The sequence below is a fragment of the Vanellus vanellus genome (assembly GCF_965231255.1).
Source record: "Vanellus vanellus genome assembly, chromosome: 13".
NCBI lineage: Eukaryota > Metazoa > Chordata > Aves > Charadriiformes > Charadriidae > Vanellus > Vanellus vanellus.
This window is the reverse complement of record NC_138918.1, coordinates 976830-995813: the sequence shown is the minus strand read 5'-3', so window position 1 is coordinate 995813 and position 18984 is coordinate 976830. Positions and strand designations below refer to the sequence as shown.

Below are 18984 nucleotides of genomic sequence, written 5' to 3'. Positions count from 1 at the left end.
ACTGCCGTATGCTCGTATTTCCTGTGAGGATGGAGCCGGCTTGCAGGACGAATTCCACCATTACCGTGCAAAGTAGCGCTGTTATCAAAATACAGTAACGAACCAGCTCCGAAATGAATTAATGTGGTTCTCATCTGAAGTGTGCAGAGACGCCTTACTGTGTCATTTTCCACTAAATACACAGTTATTTCTCTTTGCTGAATTTATTTGCCATTTACCCATGTCTGTACATTTGCATTCTTTGTTGTTGCATTACGCTCGTAATGAATTTTCATTTGTACATTGTAGAGAAATCTTTCAGTCATCACACGACTGCTGCTCCTGGTTTCCTCATCCAATAACTCAAAAGCAGAGACTGTAATTTTCAAGTGTAAAGGAAAACGATGGTTTTGAAGATTGTGTTCTGTACAGAATAATTCAAAGTACGTCACATTTCTTCCACCGTGAGATCCTTGATCATTGGGTTCTTCTTTCCGTTGATAAGCTGTCACCAGTAACAGTGAAATTGAGATTCCCGGGTGAGCATTACAAACCTAGAAGGGAAATACCTAGAGCTCCAAATTCCTTGGAGTTCCCCGCTGCCTGCCCTTCCCAGAGGAGAAGGACGTGTCCGTTGCCCCCCCTGCCTGGGACGGTGTCCCACCGCTGCCTTAGGCACAGTGAGGCTGTTTGAAAACCAGCGGCCGGGTACGGAGGGGCTGGTGCGGGGTAACACGAGGTGCGATAGGCACGAAGGAGATGCAGCAGCGGGGACGGAGCTGGCAGGCAGCGAGCAGTTCTGTCCCCCGCTGTGCTGCATATTGTGATGGCTCACTGTTCTGGAGCTAAAATTGCTGTTTTGGATACCCTTAGCTTCCATAGTTGAAGCTAGGACTAATTATGAATAACAGACTGTACTGTTCTTTTATCACAGGTTTTTGATTAACACGAGACATTGTCTTTGGATATTTCCTGTGCCAAATTATCCTTTCAATTACTGAAGCTTATATCCCAAGTATTTACATCCGGTTGTTCTTGTTGAAGGAGAACAGAAGAAAAAAAAGGATAAAAAAATAAAATTTAGCCCTCCTTCAGCTCCTGCCCAACGCTCCTGCTGGCGCCATTCAAGTCTCGTCTGTGCCTACAGTGGGAAGTGAAAGAGCTCCCCAACGCTTGATCTTTCATTCCCGCTTTTCACCTTTGAGGCCAAAGCAGAGCTCTGACCTTCACAACATATGACTGAATGCTAAAGTGAGATACGCTTTAAGTCAAACAAATACCGCGTAAACGCGCTGCAGCCTGGGAGAGGCATTTCTGCGCCTCGGAGGTGAGAGGGATTGCAAAGGGGTGAACCGGTTACAAAAGGGTTTTCGCAAAAGGCAGCAGGAGGCTGTCCTGCTGCCGCCGACCCCGCAGCAAAACCGAGCGGGGACGTGGCATCTGGGAGACCCTGAGCAGGGCCTGAGCAGCCGAAAGCAGCTCTCACACCGCCACGCTCCTCTGCCCTTGGGCTCTCCCCCCCTCCCCGGGCAGGCAGCCATGTCTCTGCCCCACCACGGACCCCCCCGACACCCGCAGCCTGCTGTGGAAGCAGCCTTGTGTCAGCCTTCACCGCTCCAGAGGGCTGAAAGTAGGTTAGATTAAATCTGGTGGACCAGATTTTGGTCACCTCAAAAACAACACCACCCCCCGCTTTTCCCTCGCAGCCCTCCCACGCACACATCTGCCACGCTTAAACGGGAGAAATTAAATCACTCTTCCACTCAGCTGGCAGGAGCCAGCCCATAACTCATGAGAACAACGGTGTTTTAAAACAAATTAACCCCTTCAGCGAAGCGGCTGAGGGCAGAGGCGGGCAGGGCTGCGGGGCGGCCGCAGCGGGTCTGTGCCTGCGCTCGGGGCCGCGGCGGGGCCGGCGGGCTCCAAAGCCCCGTCCGGAGTCAGACAAACAGCAACGGCACCGCGGAGCAGAGCGCTTTCGCACCGACACCAGCGGGGTGGTGATGGGGCAGAGCAGCTCCACGACCGCCCCAGCCCCGCACCGGGGATGCTCCCCGCAGGAGCCGGGGCGCTCGGGCAGAACCGGGAGGGGAAGGAACGGGGAGGACGGGGGCAGGTCCTTCCCCTTTTTGTCATTCTCAGTCTCCTCACTCAAAAAAAAAAAAAAAAAAAAAAAAAAGAAAAGGAGAAAAAAAGCGCTTAAGCTTACCATTTTGTAGTGTATTTTGTGGCAATAGCTTAGAGGTTTTGCAGGGGAACTACAAATATTAATTATTCTCAACGCTTAAGCGATGCTTTCTCTGTCACTCAGAAATGTAAGGCTACCGTGCTCGCTGCGGACGCCTTGGCTTTATCTGTAATTCACACGCCCGAGTGTCATCCGAAGCGCGTGGACTGTCTGTCTCCTCCGGAACGAAACGTCCCCCTCACGCTGGATGAGCCTTTTGTCTTCCTGGAGCTGCACCTCAACGCCAGCTCACGTGTCACTTCTCGCTTGAACTGGCATTTCGGTGCATTTCCAGAAAGATAACCCTCCCTTACCGAAATGAAAGTTATTCTATCTTATTTAATTAATTAAGCGATTTTGCTGACCTCCTCTCGGCGTTGTATTTCCACTTACCTTGTGCTTCATTAAACTTGCATGAAGCTGCCCGGCCCCCAGCGGCTTGCGCTCGGGCTGCCAGGAACTAATCTGACAACAGATTGGAAATCGCCACGTAAAATAATAAGCAGCTTTTCCAGGAGTTATGAAAATACCCGTGTCGTGTACGGCGCTGCAATTAGCAGGGAAGCAGCTGAGGTCCTAATAGCGAGAGAGAGCAGCTGAGAGACAGACAGAAGCAGAGTTAAATCTGCCCGGGAGAGAAGCGGCCGGCGAGAGCTCTGGGGGGAAGGGGAAGAAGGGGAAGGGGAAGGGGAAGGGGAAGAAGGGGAAGGGGAAGGGGAAGAAGGGGAAGGGGAAGGGGAAGGGGAAGGGGAAGGGGAAGGGGAAGGGGAAGGGGAAGGGGAAGGGGAAGGGGAAGGGGAAGGGGAAGGGGAAGGGGAAGGGGAAGGGGAAGGGGAAGGGGAAGGGGAAGGGGAAGGGGAAGGGGAAGGGGAAGGGGGAAGGGGGAAGGGGGAAGGGGGAAGGGGGAAGGGGGAAGGGGCCGAGCGAGCGCAGAGCAGGCCAGGAGAGCTGCGGCACGACCACCGCGGGTTTTACTGCTGCGCTGTTTTTTTAGTCTCCATCCCGAATTGCAATCTAGACAGCATAAAACATTTATAGAAGCCCTGCGCCTCCTCTACGCCGCCGCAATAAAACACGGCCTTCTGCAAGTGTCCCCGCACAAGCTCCATTCCAGTCGCTGACATCCGGCTGGAACTGTTACCTGAGCACAGTCCCACAGACGAGCGCAGCCCGTGCCCGCCGGGCACCCCCCTCCGCGAGACGAGGGCACGGAGAGCTCCTCGCGGTGCTCGCTCCGCTGGCACCGTCATCAGCGTCTGGGAAGCGTCCTCCTGCAGCCCCGGCCCTCGCCCGCCACGGGGCTGTCGGAGTAATTCCCAACCAACCCGTGGGGCCCGCCGCAGGTGCTCCCTTGGGCCCAGGAGAGGCCGGGAAGCGCGGGGCCCTCAGCAGCGGCTGCTGCGCTCTCTGGTCACCACTCACTTTTGCAAAAGAACCATTTTATTATTGGGCAGTATCGGCTCAGCAAGCCGGGACTAACGCGATGAAGGTTTAGCTTTGACAAGCCTCTCGCACCTCTGATACCTCTCTTGAAATATTTTATGGAAAAAATAATTTTTGATTTGAAGTGACTTTACATTTTAGAAACTGTTGCTCACTTCTGGTGTAAAGAAGTTCCAAGGACAAACCCAGACAGAATTACAGTGTGATAACATCTAAATGCGATGCTCTGGTGGAGAACTTGGTAATCCCGAATACCGTTTCGGGACATTTTTTAGAATTTAAATTTTTCAACCCCACTGAGTGAGAAAAGATTTGACATCTCAGAAGCGTCCTGCCCATCTCTCCCACCCACAGCCCGGTGCTGCTTCCAGGAATCTCTATAGGTTTATTTTTAGCTACCCGTTTTCACATAAGATTCAAGTCCAAAGCATTCAAGCTCTCTCTCGTTTTAACAAAACATGTTTAGTATTCAGCACTGAACCGGAGGGCACCGAACAGCAGGCGTTTACACACGTCTCTCCGCAAAGCTTGCTAGCAGAAGGCGCCTTGCCCCGAGTCAGCCCGGTCGCGTGTTCAGAAGTTTAAACCCGATATCGCTCCCTCAGAGACACCGACCGGTGGAAACGGCTGAAGGAAGGAGGAAAGGGCAGCCCTGGGTGAAAGCCCGGTTCGTGTGAAGGCCAAGGAAACCCCCCAGACCCGGTGATTTTACCCTGCCTGGGATTGCGGTCTTCACGTTAGTATGAGAATATTAATTTCAACATGCAGCCATGAATAATAAAAATAGAGACACCTTCTTTAAGCCCTCCCTTAAAGCATTTTAAATGATGCAACAAGCTTGCAGGCGAATACTCCCCAGCGTGCTCGCGCCCAGCAAAACATGACAGAGGATCAGCCATCAGGGCAAGAACAAATCGGTACAAAATTATCATCGTTAACAGAAATGCAAGCAGGCAGAGCAGAAGCGAATAGTGCCAGGAATGCAGAGCCACAAGCGAGCCCAACCCTGTTGCTGCTGAACCGGGGGATTAAATTCCCGCTGATTGCAATGCGAGGGGATCGTGCCTTCAGAGGAGTGTCTCTAATTGGCCACCAATGGACGCACACCGGGAAACCCTGCCACGTTCCTCAAATACCCATAGAGACCTGAAGGATAAAAACAAAATTAAGAAAAATATACAAATGTCGACACGTGACTAAGGTGCTGCCCCATACGTGATATCTTAGGTACACCAGGCAGTATTTGGCTAACGATTTGATCGTTTCCTTTGATCTAAATATAACGAGGAGCAACCTCAGAGTCCCTCTTGCTGCATCAGCTAACTTCGGTTGTTTATCTGAAACACGTAACAGTCAGTGGCATTTCGTTTCATTTAGCACTAATCATGGCACACAGCATACTTTATGTGGCACCACGTTCCCCTGCACAGCACACTTCATATTCATAATATTCCGAATGTCTTGCAAATCAGTAAGATTCAAGCTCTGTTATTCACACTTGTGGAGATATCAGCAAACATCAGAACACTTGAGAGACCAATCAGGACACCGCGATTTTCGAGAAGGGAACCAGTGTTTAACGCCACACCTGGAAAAAGTGCTTTTTGCAAAGGAGCAATGCCCCGTAAGGGCAGCCGTCAGCTCCTGGGCAGATCTCCATCTGTGCCACAACGGCTGAACTTGAGCATTTTGTGAGCTGCTGCCATCAGCGCACAAAGACACGCTCTCCCATTGATGAGAAACGCCGCACTTGGGAGGTGCATTTATCTGCTCTCCTCCTCACACGCGCTTGGACGGTGGTGGTGTGGTGGGTTGACCCGGCTGGACACCGGGTGTGCACCACAGCCGCTCTGTCACTCCCCTCCTCAGCCAGACGGGGGAGGGAAAACAGAAGTGAGGGCTCGTGGGTGGGGGTAAGGGCAGGGAGATCACTCGCCCGTTACCGTCATGGGCAAAACGGACTCAGCTTGGGGAATCTTAATTTAGTTTGTTACCGATCCAATCGGAGTAGGGTAACGAGAACTTAAAAACTAAATCTTAAAATACCCCCCCACGCACACTCCTCCCTTCTTCCCGGGCTCAACTTCACTCCCCATTTCTCTACCTCCTCCCCCCACGCGGTGCAGGGTGACGGGGAACGGGGGTTGTGGTCAGTCCATCACACATTGTCTCTTCCTCCTCACGGGAGGACTCCTCACACTCTCCCCCTGCTCCAGCGCGGGGTCCCTCCCACAGGAGACAGTTCTCCACGAACGGTTCCAGCGTGAGTCCCTTCCACGGGGTGCAGTCCTTCGGGAACAGACTGCTCCAGCGTGGAGCCCCCATGGGCTCACAAGTCCTGCCAGCAAACCTGCTCCAGCGTGGGCTCCTCTAGCTCCATGGGTCCACAGGTCCTGCCAGGAGCCGGCTCCAGCACGGGGTCACAGCCTCCTTTGGGCATCCACCTGCCCAGCGTGGGGTCCTCCATGGGCTGCAGGTGGATAGCTGTTCCACCGTGGTCTTCAGCATGGGCTGCAGGTGGATAGCTGCTTCACCACGGACCTCCACGGGCTGCAGGGAGACAGCCTGCCTCACCACGGCCTTCACCACGGGCTGCAAGGGCATCTCTCCTCTGGCGCCTGGAGCACCTCCTCCCCTCCTTCTTCGCAGACCTCCATCTTCTACACAGTTGTTTCTCTCACTCCTCTCCTGGTTGCTGTCACACGGGGGTTCCCCCCTGCCCCTTTTTTAAGTCCCAGAGGCACCACCACCGCTGCTGATGGGTTTGGCCTCGATGAGCAGCAGGTCTGTCTTGTAGCCGGCTGGCACTGGCTCTGTTGGACATGGGGCAAGCTTCTGGCATCTTCTCACAGAAGCCACCCCCTGCGGCCCCCCCACTACCAAAACCTTGCCACGCAAACCCAATGGAGGTGACTGTACCCCATTAGCTACCCCTGTGAGCATTCCTCTAGGGGAACCAGGGACTGCTCAAGCCACCTCTGGCTGTGTATTCTTAGCTTGAACTCTACCATAACCCTTGGGAGATCTTTAAATTAAGTTTACGCAAGAACTGAGACTCCACGTGAACATCTGTGACGGCATTTGTGGTATTTCTGATGCTGAGAGTGGGAAGCGTCGCTGCAAAGCCGAGCACCCCCAGTGGCAAGCGTTGCAGTGCTGCTGGCAACCACTGCAGCCGTGGATGCCTCTGCACAGCCATGCGCGAGGGCGGAAGAGGATTGATTCGGTGCACATCGCGCAGCAGAGGCATGACAATCCAGTGCATTATTCAGCAGAGCCTGTGATGGCTTTCCGTTTAATCTATGGGAAAATTGGATTTATGGTATAGGAGTAAGAGCTATCTGAACATGGCCCATAAAACTGGAAGAATCATATTTTTCTCTTCAGCAAGCAACTTTTAACAGCTCTGCTGGGTGCTTATTTGCAGTCACAAGGCAAAAATTTTCTCTCTGCTGTTTACGACCCTTTTACTCATTTCTGTGACAGAGGGGGGTGGTTCGGAGTACGGTGCCAGTGATGCTCTAGTTACTGGGTGTTATTTGCTCCAGGGACGCTTTTGATATGTAGTCCTCTGCTGTACTAATGTTCCCATTAGTCTTGATTGCCTCTGCAGGGGGTGGTAAAGACTTCTGTAACAAAGTGCCTAGGAAAATCCTTCTTGAGCCTTTGATATTTCCTTTGCAACATTTTCCTCATCTTTCACGAGATATCAGTTTGACTTTGAAGTTATTTCCAGTTCAGTTGTTGTCATTTCTTTATATCTCTACCGGGTAGTTGGATGTTTCTTATGGGGGAGCAAGGAGCCACCAAACAGCCTCCCCTTCTGTGTTCCCCGTACGGTCCTCATCTCTTGAGTAAAGCTTCCAGTTATTGCAAGCGCACAGTCGAAAATCACAAGGTATTAAAACGCAGGCATCAAACGCTATGAGGTATCGCTCAACATTGCTGCAAGGAAAAATTAAGAACAAAAATATATATGTGGAAAATCATACACATAAAACATACCAGTGAGAAAATGGCCGGGGACCAAAGTTGTTTTGACAGCTGTAAAGCATAGTGGAAGGTCAAATTATTAAAAAAATAAAAACAACCAAATATTTAATATTGGCCTAAAATATTCAGGAGTCCGGGTGCTTGTTCATACCATGGAAGCGCGGTGGGTTTAGAAGGCTGAGCTGAAATAAATGGAGGTTTCCTGGTAAAATTTCATAAAAGTCCTGTTCATGGACAGACTGAAAATAATCAAGTTGTTTTTTCCTCCTTTGTGAAGAAATGTAGGACTTGAAGTGGAAAACTGAAAATCAGCAGCTGAGGGTTCTTCTCACACCTCTGCTACCTGGAGAGAACAGCCCCTTTGTAAAAGGGCTTTAAAGCCCCTGCGATAACATTTGCTTTATAGGTATGTCATAATTGCTGTAATTTTCATCCTGATTAGCAATAGAAAGTATATTTTAAAATACCCAATAAGGAAAGAAAACTTAAATGAACTTTTTTTTAACTTGGAAGATTACTGTGAAAGCCTGGGAGAATTTTGAGATGATTCAGAAAAGCTGTAACGAGGCTTCTGCTGCTTTGTCACCGAAGAGATGGATAGACCTTCCTGCAACATTAAAAGATGCCAGAAAAATCACTCCGGGTTTGGATTTGACCTTTTCAGTTCTGTAGTACTCTAGTCCTGAACTATGATTCAGGCACATTTCTGTAACATGCAATTCAGGGAGCCAGACACCAATTTGCCGTCATTATCTGCAGTTCCTTTGGTTCAAAGACCACTAACATTACTTCCCATTACAGCTCATGTCTCGAACACACAAAGCAAGGGCAAGAGCAGAGCCGAAAAACACCACCGCGAAGGCCAGCGCAGCAGCAATACCCGTGCAAACAAACCCGAGTGCGCCGCAACAAAACGGAGCAGCGGGTCATCTCCGGTTTTAGGGGTCTACATGTAACCCGAGGGCTGCTCAGCCTCGAGCCCGCGCGGCTTCGCCGTACCGGCCGCGCGCAGCCCCACCGCTCCTCCACCACCACCGCGCGCCCTCCCTCGCTGGATCCCAGCTGCTGGCCCCGGGGGTGACCGCCGCCCGAGAGGGGACCCCGGAGACACCACGGGATGATGGAGCGGCACTGTGCTGCGAGTTCGGCCCGGGGGGAGGTCCCGGGGGGGGGACACGGGGCTTTTCCTGCGCGCATCCCCTGTGCTGCGGGGACTGTTGTTTTCCTGCGTTTGGAGGATGCAGATAAAAAGGGCATCGAATTTGAATGTTATGCTAATAAGAACATCTGTGTACTTAAATCAGCACTGAGCAGCTGGTACATTTAAAACAGCCCCCAGCATGTCTAAGCACTCTGTAAATACAGAGCTAATATCTCCTGAGATCAATTTATCATTAATAAGTTATAAAAACAGGGTTTGATGCACACTGAAATAAAACTAGTGTGAAAAAAGCCTGTTCTTTATTTCCACTTTTTCCCTCCTAAAATTTAGTAAAGCGTTTCTTGTGTGACCAAATCTATTCAGAGAAAGCAATTATTACAGTTAAGATGTATTAGGCTGTAGTCCAAGCAATAGCTTGAAATGCTTTTTCCAATATATTTTGTTCTAAGTTGGGCATATTAGGACTTGATTGTAATTTATATAACAACAATTTTCACGATTAAAAATGTGTATTTAAAACTGGCAGCCACTGACGTTTTAATAAGGATTGAACTAAAGATTTCAGTAAGCATCCATTTCGATTCTGGGGGACTATTATCATCCATCAGCGGATGCCACTCTGATTAGAAACTGTTGTTAACGATCACAGAAAGCAAATCCAAATTGCACCAAAACGTTTGGTGAGTCTGTAGTCCACCGCCACCACCAGCAGACGCGGGTGCTGGGGCAGGAGGGAACGCAGCCCTCGGCCGGTCCCGCCGCGGTCAGCGCAGAGACGCGGGTGCCCCCAAAGCCGGTATGACCCACCACTTCTCGGTTCAGCACCTCAGCGTCAACCAGCGAGTGCGCGCCCAGGCGCACTTTAGACAAGTTTTTTGGAAAAAAGTCTTGACCCGGTTCCATGTTACAGCAACGTTTGGTGGGTGCTGTCCCCCTCCACGCTGCGCCGCGGCTCAGCTGTCCCCACACTGTGAGGGGCTCCGGCACCGCCTCTTACAGCTCCGTATGAGGCTTCGGACCTCGGCCGGTGCTGCCCTAACCTAGCGCGCCCTGCCTCACCACCTATGCGGGGCTGCCCGCGTGTCCCCTAAAGACTGCAAACGAACTTATTTTGAACACTTTGGGACTCCACTTACTAACTCATAAAAATTAAAGACAGTAACTATGATGAAATGGATCCCTTTTCTTCTTTTGCTTTCAAATAACCTGTTGTGAGCAAACATTGGGCAGATACGTCCTATACCGCACTTCTTAAGCCGCTGGATCCACAGACCCGTGACTGCTTCGTTAAACATATATTTTATGCATCCTGTAAGCTCAGGGAAGGTGTATAATTCGGGGCACCAGCCAGGGTGTGCAGGTGGCATTTTGATCGATGCTACGTGCATCTGTAAAACCAAATCTGTAAAAAAAAAGGTACTCCTCTGCATATTTGGAGGTGGTTTGGTTTTTTTCTCTCCTGCTTCTTTCTTCCTGGAACACTTTTATCCCACTGCAGTAATTGCCAGGAAAACTCACAAACAGTAAATTACATGAGTAAGCTTTACCAGCTACGTTACACTCACCCCACTCCTCTCCTCGTCCATATGGGTCTCATCTTGAAAGATGAGCGCTACTGTCACAGCCAAAGGTAGTCACGGGTGTCCTCGTCCCACAGGGTTTGGCACACAGGAGACGTGTCTGGAAAACAGTTCCCAGAGAGGGGATTGTATTTTATTTATTGGTTTCATTACTGTCCTAAGCTGCGTATGTGTGATCTTCTGCTATAAAAGGCAAATACGCATAATAATTAGTAATTTTGTCTAGCTCCGCCCTGTTTGGAACAGGAGAACCGAGACAAAGTATTTCAAAGCCCATTAGGTTGGCTCGTGCTCTTAAAGGGTCTCACACAAGAAACTTTGGCTCAAACCTGAGAGCCTCTAGAGCACACAGATCAATTCTGCAGCAAAAAGCCAAAGTCTGCCTCAGCAGTGATTGTCTGAAACGGCTGCAGAGCTGCTGAAGCTCCACTTCGTCTAGCAGGCGCGGAAGATCTTTAGCGGGCAAGAGCAGCCCGCTGTTGTTTGTGTGATTTATAGTTTTCCACTCACCTACACCGCATGAACATCATTAACACCTGGCAGAAGTTCCTGTAAATGCTGATAAAGTCATCTTGGGCAATTTTCTCTGGGCAACTGATTAGATTAATTTTCTGGAGAGCGCCGTCCTGCCAGTTGGCTTGGCCGGGGGAATGTTAAGTTTGTTTGCTTGGTTATCTCTTCCCGGGGGCCTCGTTGGGATTCCAACTAATTGAAGTTTCTAGGCTAATTTGTTTATTAATATCCTTGTGTGAAAAGTGAAAAGCTGTGTGAAACTTGATGTGGGGAAAAAGGGGAGGAGGGTCACTGCTTTGCTGTCGCGAAGCTATATCGAACATTTTCCTGACTTTTCTTTGGAAGAGACCACCTCTCCTGCCTCGTGCCAGCAGCTCTCCCCTCCTCAGCAGGTGGCTTCAGCTAATCCAGTCGCTAACAAGGAACGTGCCTGCAAATCCCTAAGCTCAGCCCTGCACGCACCATTGCCGCTCGGCCTTCTGCTGATCCAAGTCTTCCTACGCCGCACCCAGGTTTTAAGGGTTCTTGCTTACATTAAAGGACATACATAAGGTCTACACACTGCTTTGTGAACCTCACAGTGGAAATGAACAGGATGCGGAAGACGATACGTAACTACTGGGTACATGCACGAGCACCAGTTTTCTCTTTGACACGCGCTACCCCGACCCTTCCCTCACCACCAACACCCCCTTCCAACACAGCTACCTGGTAAAATCCTTCTTTGGTGGCGCTGTATTCTGGAAGACTTTTTTTTTTTTTCAAATTGGAAATCACTGTTTTTTCCTAGATATGTGAAAAAGATAATAAACAATATAATTGAGATGCAAAACTAGAGCAGAAGCTTTGATTCTTAATGCTGCTGAGAAAATGTAAACGTTCACCGAAAAGGCTTGTTTGAGCCTTTCAGGAGAAGAAATTCAGTGCAGCCAGCACAGAGCGCTGAACTCGCTGGAGCGTGACTGCCAAACCCAAAAGGAAAAGGTTTTCCTCAGAACCTGCATTGATGGAGGGGAAAACAGGTTTTAGAACAGCCGTCAGCGGCTGAAATTCAGAGAGCCTTCAGAGAGGGCTGGTCACAACATCACCCTGTGTTTGTTAAGAGGCAGGTACCATAAAGCCCCCGTCAGTAGAAGCAGAGTTGGGGTGAGGTCTGAAAGGAGGCTCATCGCAGCCTGCTTCCCAGCCGCGCAGGGCCTGGCGCTGCACAATTAATTACAACCCCCGACCGGTAAGGACGGAGTCGTGCAGAAGGGAAAACCAACTGCGGCGGCGATTTCTCCTGAAGATTTCGGAAGACGGGCTCTGGTGCTGGCAGGGGCTCAGGAGCACAGGTTTCACGTATGTCAGAATAAGGTCAGATAAGTGAGGAACGGGGAAAGGCACAAACTACAAAGCCCTTCACTTCAACAAGAGATCTCAAGATGCGTTTGCAAACCCGCCGGGTGACCGCCAGTCAGAACAATCGCTGCCGCACTAAGATGGCAATAACTTCGCCATCTGTTTGCTTAAAATGTAAAAGAAAATTATTTCCCTCACCGAGGATACCATGCCCCAGCCCAGATGTGCTGCAGATGTGCTGAGATGGCTTTGAATGGGCTGTCGTGCCATCCTGACACCCACCGGCTCCGGCAGCCCTCCCCCAGCTGCGGCTGGACCAGGGGCACGCGACTGCTGTGCCCACAGGCCTGAGCGCCCCGCGCTCCCGCCCGGCCGCTCGCGTGCCGCCGGAACCAACGCGCGGTACGTGAGCGAGGCGACTCCCGAGGTGAGACGGAGAGACAAGCGATTGCACTCGCCCGGCGTTCAGAAAGGACAAACCAGGCTTAGCGCATGAAGGAGATGAAACCGGGTGCCTAAAGGACATCCCTGTGACATAGCAACAGATCCATCAGCTGCTAAGCGGCACTTACCAGACGAACTCAGCATCCCCTTCACTTCTTCTTGCTGCAATGGTGTAACTTCCCAATTCCTCTGAGAGCTAAACATGGAAAATGTTACAGATAAGCTATGTATGAATTGTCATTGCTGCTTTCTCTCAGATCACCTGCAAAACAACCCTGAAGATCAGAGAAATGATATTACCAATGTTGCAGAAGCTGAAGGGACACGCTCGCCAGAAACCCATCAAACCCGGACGGGCTGCCTCCGAATGGAAAATTTAAGTATTTCTGATGCTGTAATCCAAGAATTCCCTTCCTCCTGTCTCTTCCTATTGATTTTTCCACTGAAGGGGAAATTCCCACATCCCATTCTGCTTCTAACTTCTGCAAGAGACGACGCCTGAATTTCCTTACCCCCCTCCCATTTTGTGTCCTGCTCCAGTGCTTTTGCGATTCTCGACTATTCTCTTCCACTCTTTTTATGTTAATCATGACGGTCCTTTTCCTTCCTGTTTCAATCCTAATCTGTCTTTATAAAAGCTGTTTAAATTTATACAATGGTATAACTACCTCTTTACTGCCAGTCTGCAGACACCGAGGTACAGCCTGCGTGTTTGTAGATGCTTTGGGAACACATACTCTGCACTTACAGGTGGGGGGGGTTTATTGGACCATTGATATATTCTTACAGATAAAACATTCTGTAAAATAAATATTCTATATTCTGTAAAATAAATATTCTATATTCTTACAGATAAAACATTCCTATACCTGTAGTGCAATGAAACAGTATCATCTTTCTTCCCCAACACGATACACTTTTTTTTAAACCCCAAAACGTTCAGATCATTTCTCTTTAGCCAGCAAGGAGGTTTATTTTTTTTTTTGAAACTCTTGGTTTAGATATTGCTTGGAAGATTTAACTGAGCTCTTCATAATAAGTTTCACTGTAATTCCAGATGCTTTATTTGTTTTCACATTGAAGTAAGAAAGAATAGCTCCACTTGTACAAGAAAAAGTCTTCTCTTTTTCTGCTTTTTCCTGGGAGAATAAACTGATTAGGAGAAACTTTCATCTGTTATCTCTCCTTTCATCCAGGATTGACATCAATTCAATTTTTTATGGTTTCTTAAATTATTTTAGAATGTGGGAGAGCTGGATTCTGATTTGCATATCCTTACTTGGATGCTTTTCAGGGCAGTGATGACAGGGCAGTACGTGAGGGTTTTCCACCTTGCTCAGGGTTCTGCCTGTGCCTCGGGGAGCGGTTTGGGGGAAGGTCCTCAACTCGCCCCACTAGTTTGATCCTGAAGGCAGAGCGCGGGTCGCGCGCTGCCCTTCCCGGAGGAGAAGCGATGCCCATGGGCTCCCGCTCCTTCCTGGCGCTGCTGCGGCGGGGACCCCGCGGGCGGCGGAGCTCCCACCGGCGGTTCAAAGGCTGAGTTCAGTCTTGGCGGCTCGGCGGGCGCTGGCCAGCGGGCGGCCGGCGGGCAGATGGAGGGAGGCGTGGGCGGCGCGGGGCTCGGCACGGGGCTCGGCGCTCGCGGCACCACGCCAGCCACGCGCCTGCCGGGGAAACGGGGCCGCGACCTGCTGCCAACCGTGCCCCGGGCTGAAAAATCCCTTCTCCGGCAACCCCGTTTGCAAGAGAAGGGGAAGGAGGATCTTGATTCAAGTGTTTATGCCTTTAATCCGCTATTTCTCATTAATACAGATGGCCATTGGAGGCGTGTGGGAAGGAGAAAGGTTTCGGTCTCGCGTGGTCCGGGGTGTGCTCTTGCGCGGCTGCGAGAGCCCCCGGGGTGCCCCCAGCAGGTGCAGCACTGCCGATACGGAAACGGCGGCGATGCCTCAAAGAACCGTGTCGGCGAATGGGGGAAATCAGCCTGTTTCTGGCAATCTGTAAACGTGTAAATAAGCATGAGAGCATGAGCAGTGCTTTTTTTTTTTTTTTAATAGGACATTGTCCAGGCCAGAGGCAAGAAAAATTCCCTGATGTACTGGGATGCCATATGCTGAAAATTTGTTTTATATTAAATTGCATTTAACATTTATTCTCTCTCCTGCTCTGCCAGCCGAGCAGTGCAGCATTGGATAGTCATCTCGATTTGCTGCATTTCCTTAATCATGTTTGTTAAAGATCTTACCCAGTGCTCAACCCTTCATTAAAAAAGCAGGCTGAAACGGTCATCAGGTAGATACCAGATAAAGAGATTAGCTGAAGTGATAAATTAAAAGCGAGTATAAAATGAAAAGCTGTTTTTCTTCTACGCGTCATACTGCATACGTACAGTCACATAGAGTTTCCCACCAAACTGTAACTCGCTCCCTCACTTTGCACGCTACTTCTGCTGGAGGTGTAAAAGGTTCTGCAAGGTTAGGAGACGGTTTACCTTGGCAGCAGATGGGGGGAATCCAAACTCCTCAAACAGTAACCTTGCCCTTATCCCTTCTGTCCACAGGATATTTCTGGGCTGCTTCTCGGTAATGTCTGGCCGAACTTGCCTCCGTGCTTCTGGAGGACGTCCAGGAGGGCAGAGAGCTCCTGGGCACGGGCTGCTGCGATCCGAGGCACCGGCTGGCCGAGGAAGACAATGGTTAGTCAAAAGCCACATCCTGTGCTTCGCAGCGGTTTGGCTTGACTGAAGGACTTGACCCAAATGATAGTGAAAACAAACCAAAACCCATTAAGTTTTATATTTCTCGTGAGGCATAAAAACGACCCCAGTTTATAAAAGAATACAACTTTTGGTAAGATAAGCAAACCAACAAAAATGATTGCCAAAAACTTTTGGTGAGATAACCATCATTTTAACTGAGTTTAGTGCAGTTTATCCAAATGCTTTAAGCTTAAGACCTTATTTGCACGTTGCCCATGAGGAAATGTTCTTGTGCTGAATTACCGACCATTTAGTTATTTCTTGCACTTCCCAGCAGCCGGTTACGGCTCTGGACACCGACACCAGCCAACAGCCGTCACCTGCAATTACCGAGATGGTTAAATCTTGTGACAAAGAAAGCGTAGAGAAAACAAAAACATTACATATGTAAACAACAGAGAGTCACTAACCCTCTTTAATTTATCTGCTCCAGGAAAGCGCAGTGCAGGCTGCAAAGCAAGATAACGCTCCCTGTGCCAGAGCAGATAGCGCTGGGTGGCAGCTTGTCCTTTTCCGAGAGAAACAAGGATGAACAGAAATCCAACATGTGAGTTATTTGAAAAATGCTAGTAAAATTGTCTTGATCTGAAAGAAAACGGAGCCTTTCCAGCTTTCCCCGGCGGCATTTTGGATGCTTGTGGTTCTTTTCTTCTCCTGAGGAATTCCGTGCTTTGCCGAGGGCCGCTCATCCTCCTCGCACAGCCGCTGCTGCGGCACCTGCTTTTGGCATTTGGATTCTGGGCACCAGGGAAGGAGCGCTGCCTGTTGCCACTCGTCCTCGCTGGCCTCTGTTGTGGTAGCGCGATTGTTACAGCAGTGATTCAAATTTCAAATTCTGTAACCGAAGCACAGGAGCTATGCAGCAGTGGCCCATTGACCGGTAACGGTGTCACCTGCGCACCCTGGTCTTGGTTCCTCCTCGGCAGCAGACCTTCGTCCTCTCTGCCCGGCGCGCAGCAGGGGCAGCTCTCTGCTGGTCCGCCTGAGCACAGTGGTGTAAGAAGGGAAGAACAGACAAGAAATACACTCGCTTGTGTACGATACAGCCCAGTTTAAGGGGCTGAAACTACCCTGCCAGAGACAGCAGCCTCGCTCTACACCACCTTCTTTCCCAAAACCAGAAAAGGGGTTTCTGGAGTTCAGTGTCGGGAACTGACTGATGCCAACGGAGAGCCAGGTGACGGCCAGCCAGCGAGCACTGCCGTTTCACAGCACGGAGACACCCCCGCGTACGTCCCGCTTGGGTCAGCAGTCCCGTCTCTCACACCCAGACGCCCCCCCACCCCCCGACTCAGCCTCTTTCAAATAAGCAGATGAAATTCGACTTTCAAGATTACTTTGGGTTCTGCGGGACTTGGGCAAACGCACAGTCTGAAACACTGCCCTGCCCCCACCCGAATCCCCCCAGTCAGTCCCCTGATAAATTCACTGCGCTTTTAAGTTCTCCAGATTTAACTCAATCGCCTTCCCAGGGGCTGCCACGAGAGAACAGAAATAAAGAAATCAATCACTCAATGAGAGACGGGCTCGAACCAGGGCCAGAACTAATACTCCCAAATTCTGGGAAGGGTCTATTTCAATATTTATTAGAAAGGCATGCTTTTGTCAGGTGTTTACAAGCCTGTTTTTCCCAGCACTGCCGTCAGAAGGCTCATGCACTTTCCCCGCAGCACAGAGGGCATTCCTTTGCAAAGCCATCTCTGTAAGCATCGGAGAGGATTCCACCCCCGTTTCCACACCAAGAACCGCCTTTGTGTCCCGGGGCAGCAGCAGCAGTGGCACCAGTGACCGGAGACGTACTGCCCGTGGGGCCGCTCAGCCCATTTAAACCTGCTAAACTTCTTTTAAAGAATTTATTTTTTTTTTGCCTTTCTTGGACTTCGGGTTTTTTCCCCTTCCCCTTCGCAGCTGAGTACGTTTTCAGACCATCGAAGTGTACTCGGTAACCTAAGAATAATTGAAGGCAACAGGTAACAGCTTATTACCATAGGAAGGGGGGTTCCCTGAGCAGCACTGATGATAATTCAGAAACACTTCAAATGGTGTCGGGGGTTAAGCCATTTCATGTGTAGATGCACAGGTCAGCCTTCAGAAAGCAGGACTGAAGGTACAACATTGCTTCTCTTCCTTTCACTCCTCTGCCAGCCACTTATTTAAATTACTCACAACAGCATTATATGTAACTTAAAATACAGTATTGTTTGTTTAGTCTAGTATTTTCAATCTCCAGTTCAATTTTTAATCATCTGCATTACCGAAACAGGCACTTCAGACTCATACAGAAATAAATTTTTCCATCCAATCTTAGTTATATCTTTGATGTTATTTTTAGTCTTAATTAAAATCTATACTCCAAAACTACCATTTGCCCACTAACACCAACATCAATGTAAATAAAATAAGTAGAAGCCCCTACCTTTCCAGCACCATATTGAACAGATTGATTCACATAAGCCAATGTAACAATGATTTAATTCATCCATCAGAACGGGAACAACCATCGAATAGAACACCTCTGACCGCGGAGCGGAGGCGCAGCGGCCGCAGCCGTGGCGGCAGTGCCCACCATGGCCATGGCTTGGCACGGCGTGGTGGTGCTCCCCACGCTCCCCGTGCCCCGACTCCCCCCCGCGCCAGGTACCTTCAGGCTTGCGCAAGGCTCCCGTCCAGCGCCTCGAGCCTCATCCCGCGGGACGGGCGTGCGGGAGGTGTCCTAATGCCAACGCGAGAGGACAGACAACGTGTCTGAGCGTGGGGCACATCCAGCCAGCCCTGCCTGGGGCAGCGCGTTCCCCGGCCGCGCAGCCGCCGCACAGCAGCGGAAACAGATACGAAACTTATAAAACTACAGCCAGACAGCCTTTCCTTGAACTAAGCATACGCATCAGAAATCCAGTTTGAACAAAAAGTGCGTCTTCTAGCACGCCATGAAGAGGAAAGACAGACCACAGAGGAAAGCGGGGGGCTGCCTGAGTCGCAGGCGGGGTACTGGGGAGCACTGGGCACTGGCCTTAGCTCCCACTTACCTCAGGTGCTCAGCCAGTGATTTTCATCCTGACCTGCAGATAAAAGCAAAGGGATTTGATAAATAGAAGCACACTGCTTTGTTTCCAGCTGACCAGGATAAACTCTGTTGTTAGCTTTTGGCTCAGAAAAATCGCCAGAATAATTACTTGGATCAAGAGGAGACAGCTGAAACAGCTTTTAAGCTTTTCATCCCCTGCCACTTTGTTTTAAGTAAAGAAAACCATGTGGCCATGTAGAGAAGACAAAGGGCAACGGGTACAAGTTGTACCGGAAGAAGTTTCATCTCAATATAAGAAAGAACATTTTTTCCCGTGAGAACAATCAGTCGTGGGAACAACCTCCCGGGGACGTGGTGGAGTCCCCAACTGGAGGTTTTCAAGATGTGACTGGACAGGGTGCAGGATAATCTCCTCTAGGCTCCCTTTCCCATGGAAGGTTGGACCTGACAATCTTTCGAGGTCCCTTCCAACCGGGGCTGTTCCATCTGGTTCAAAAACCAAATCCCTAACTTTGTGTT

The 18984-nt window shown here is 50.0% G+C and overlaps 2 long non-coding RNA genes across 2 annotated transcripts; both read right to left on the bottom strand.

Moving 5' to 3' along the window:
- Positions 1–478: 478 nt before the first annotated feature.
- On the bottom strand, positions 479–15450 carry LOC309676998. Its single transcript, XR_014269645.1, has 3 exons — positions 15174–15450; positions 12811–12878; positions 479–533 (listed from the first exon to the last, which is right to left on the bottom strand). It is a non-coding gene; the product is annotated as an uncharacterized lncRNA (long non-coding RNA).
- Positions 15451–17172: 1722 nt separating this feature from the next.
- Positions 17173–18487, bottom strand: LOC309677197. The gene is made up of 3 exons (XR_014269665.1): positions 18467–18487; positions 18082–18153; positions 17173–17387 (listed from the first exon to the last, which is right to left on the bottom strand). It is a non-coding gene; the product is annotated as an uncharacterized lncRNA (long non-coding RNA).
- Positions 18488–18984: the final 497 nt, after the last annotated feature.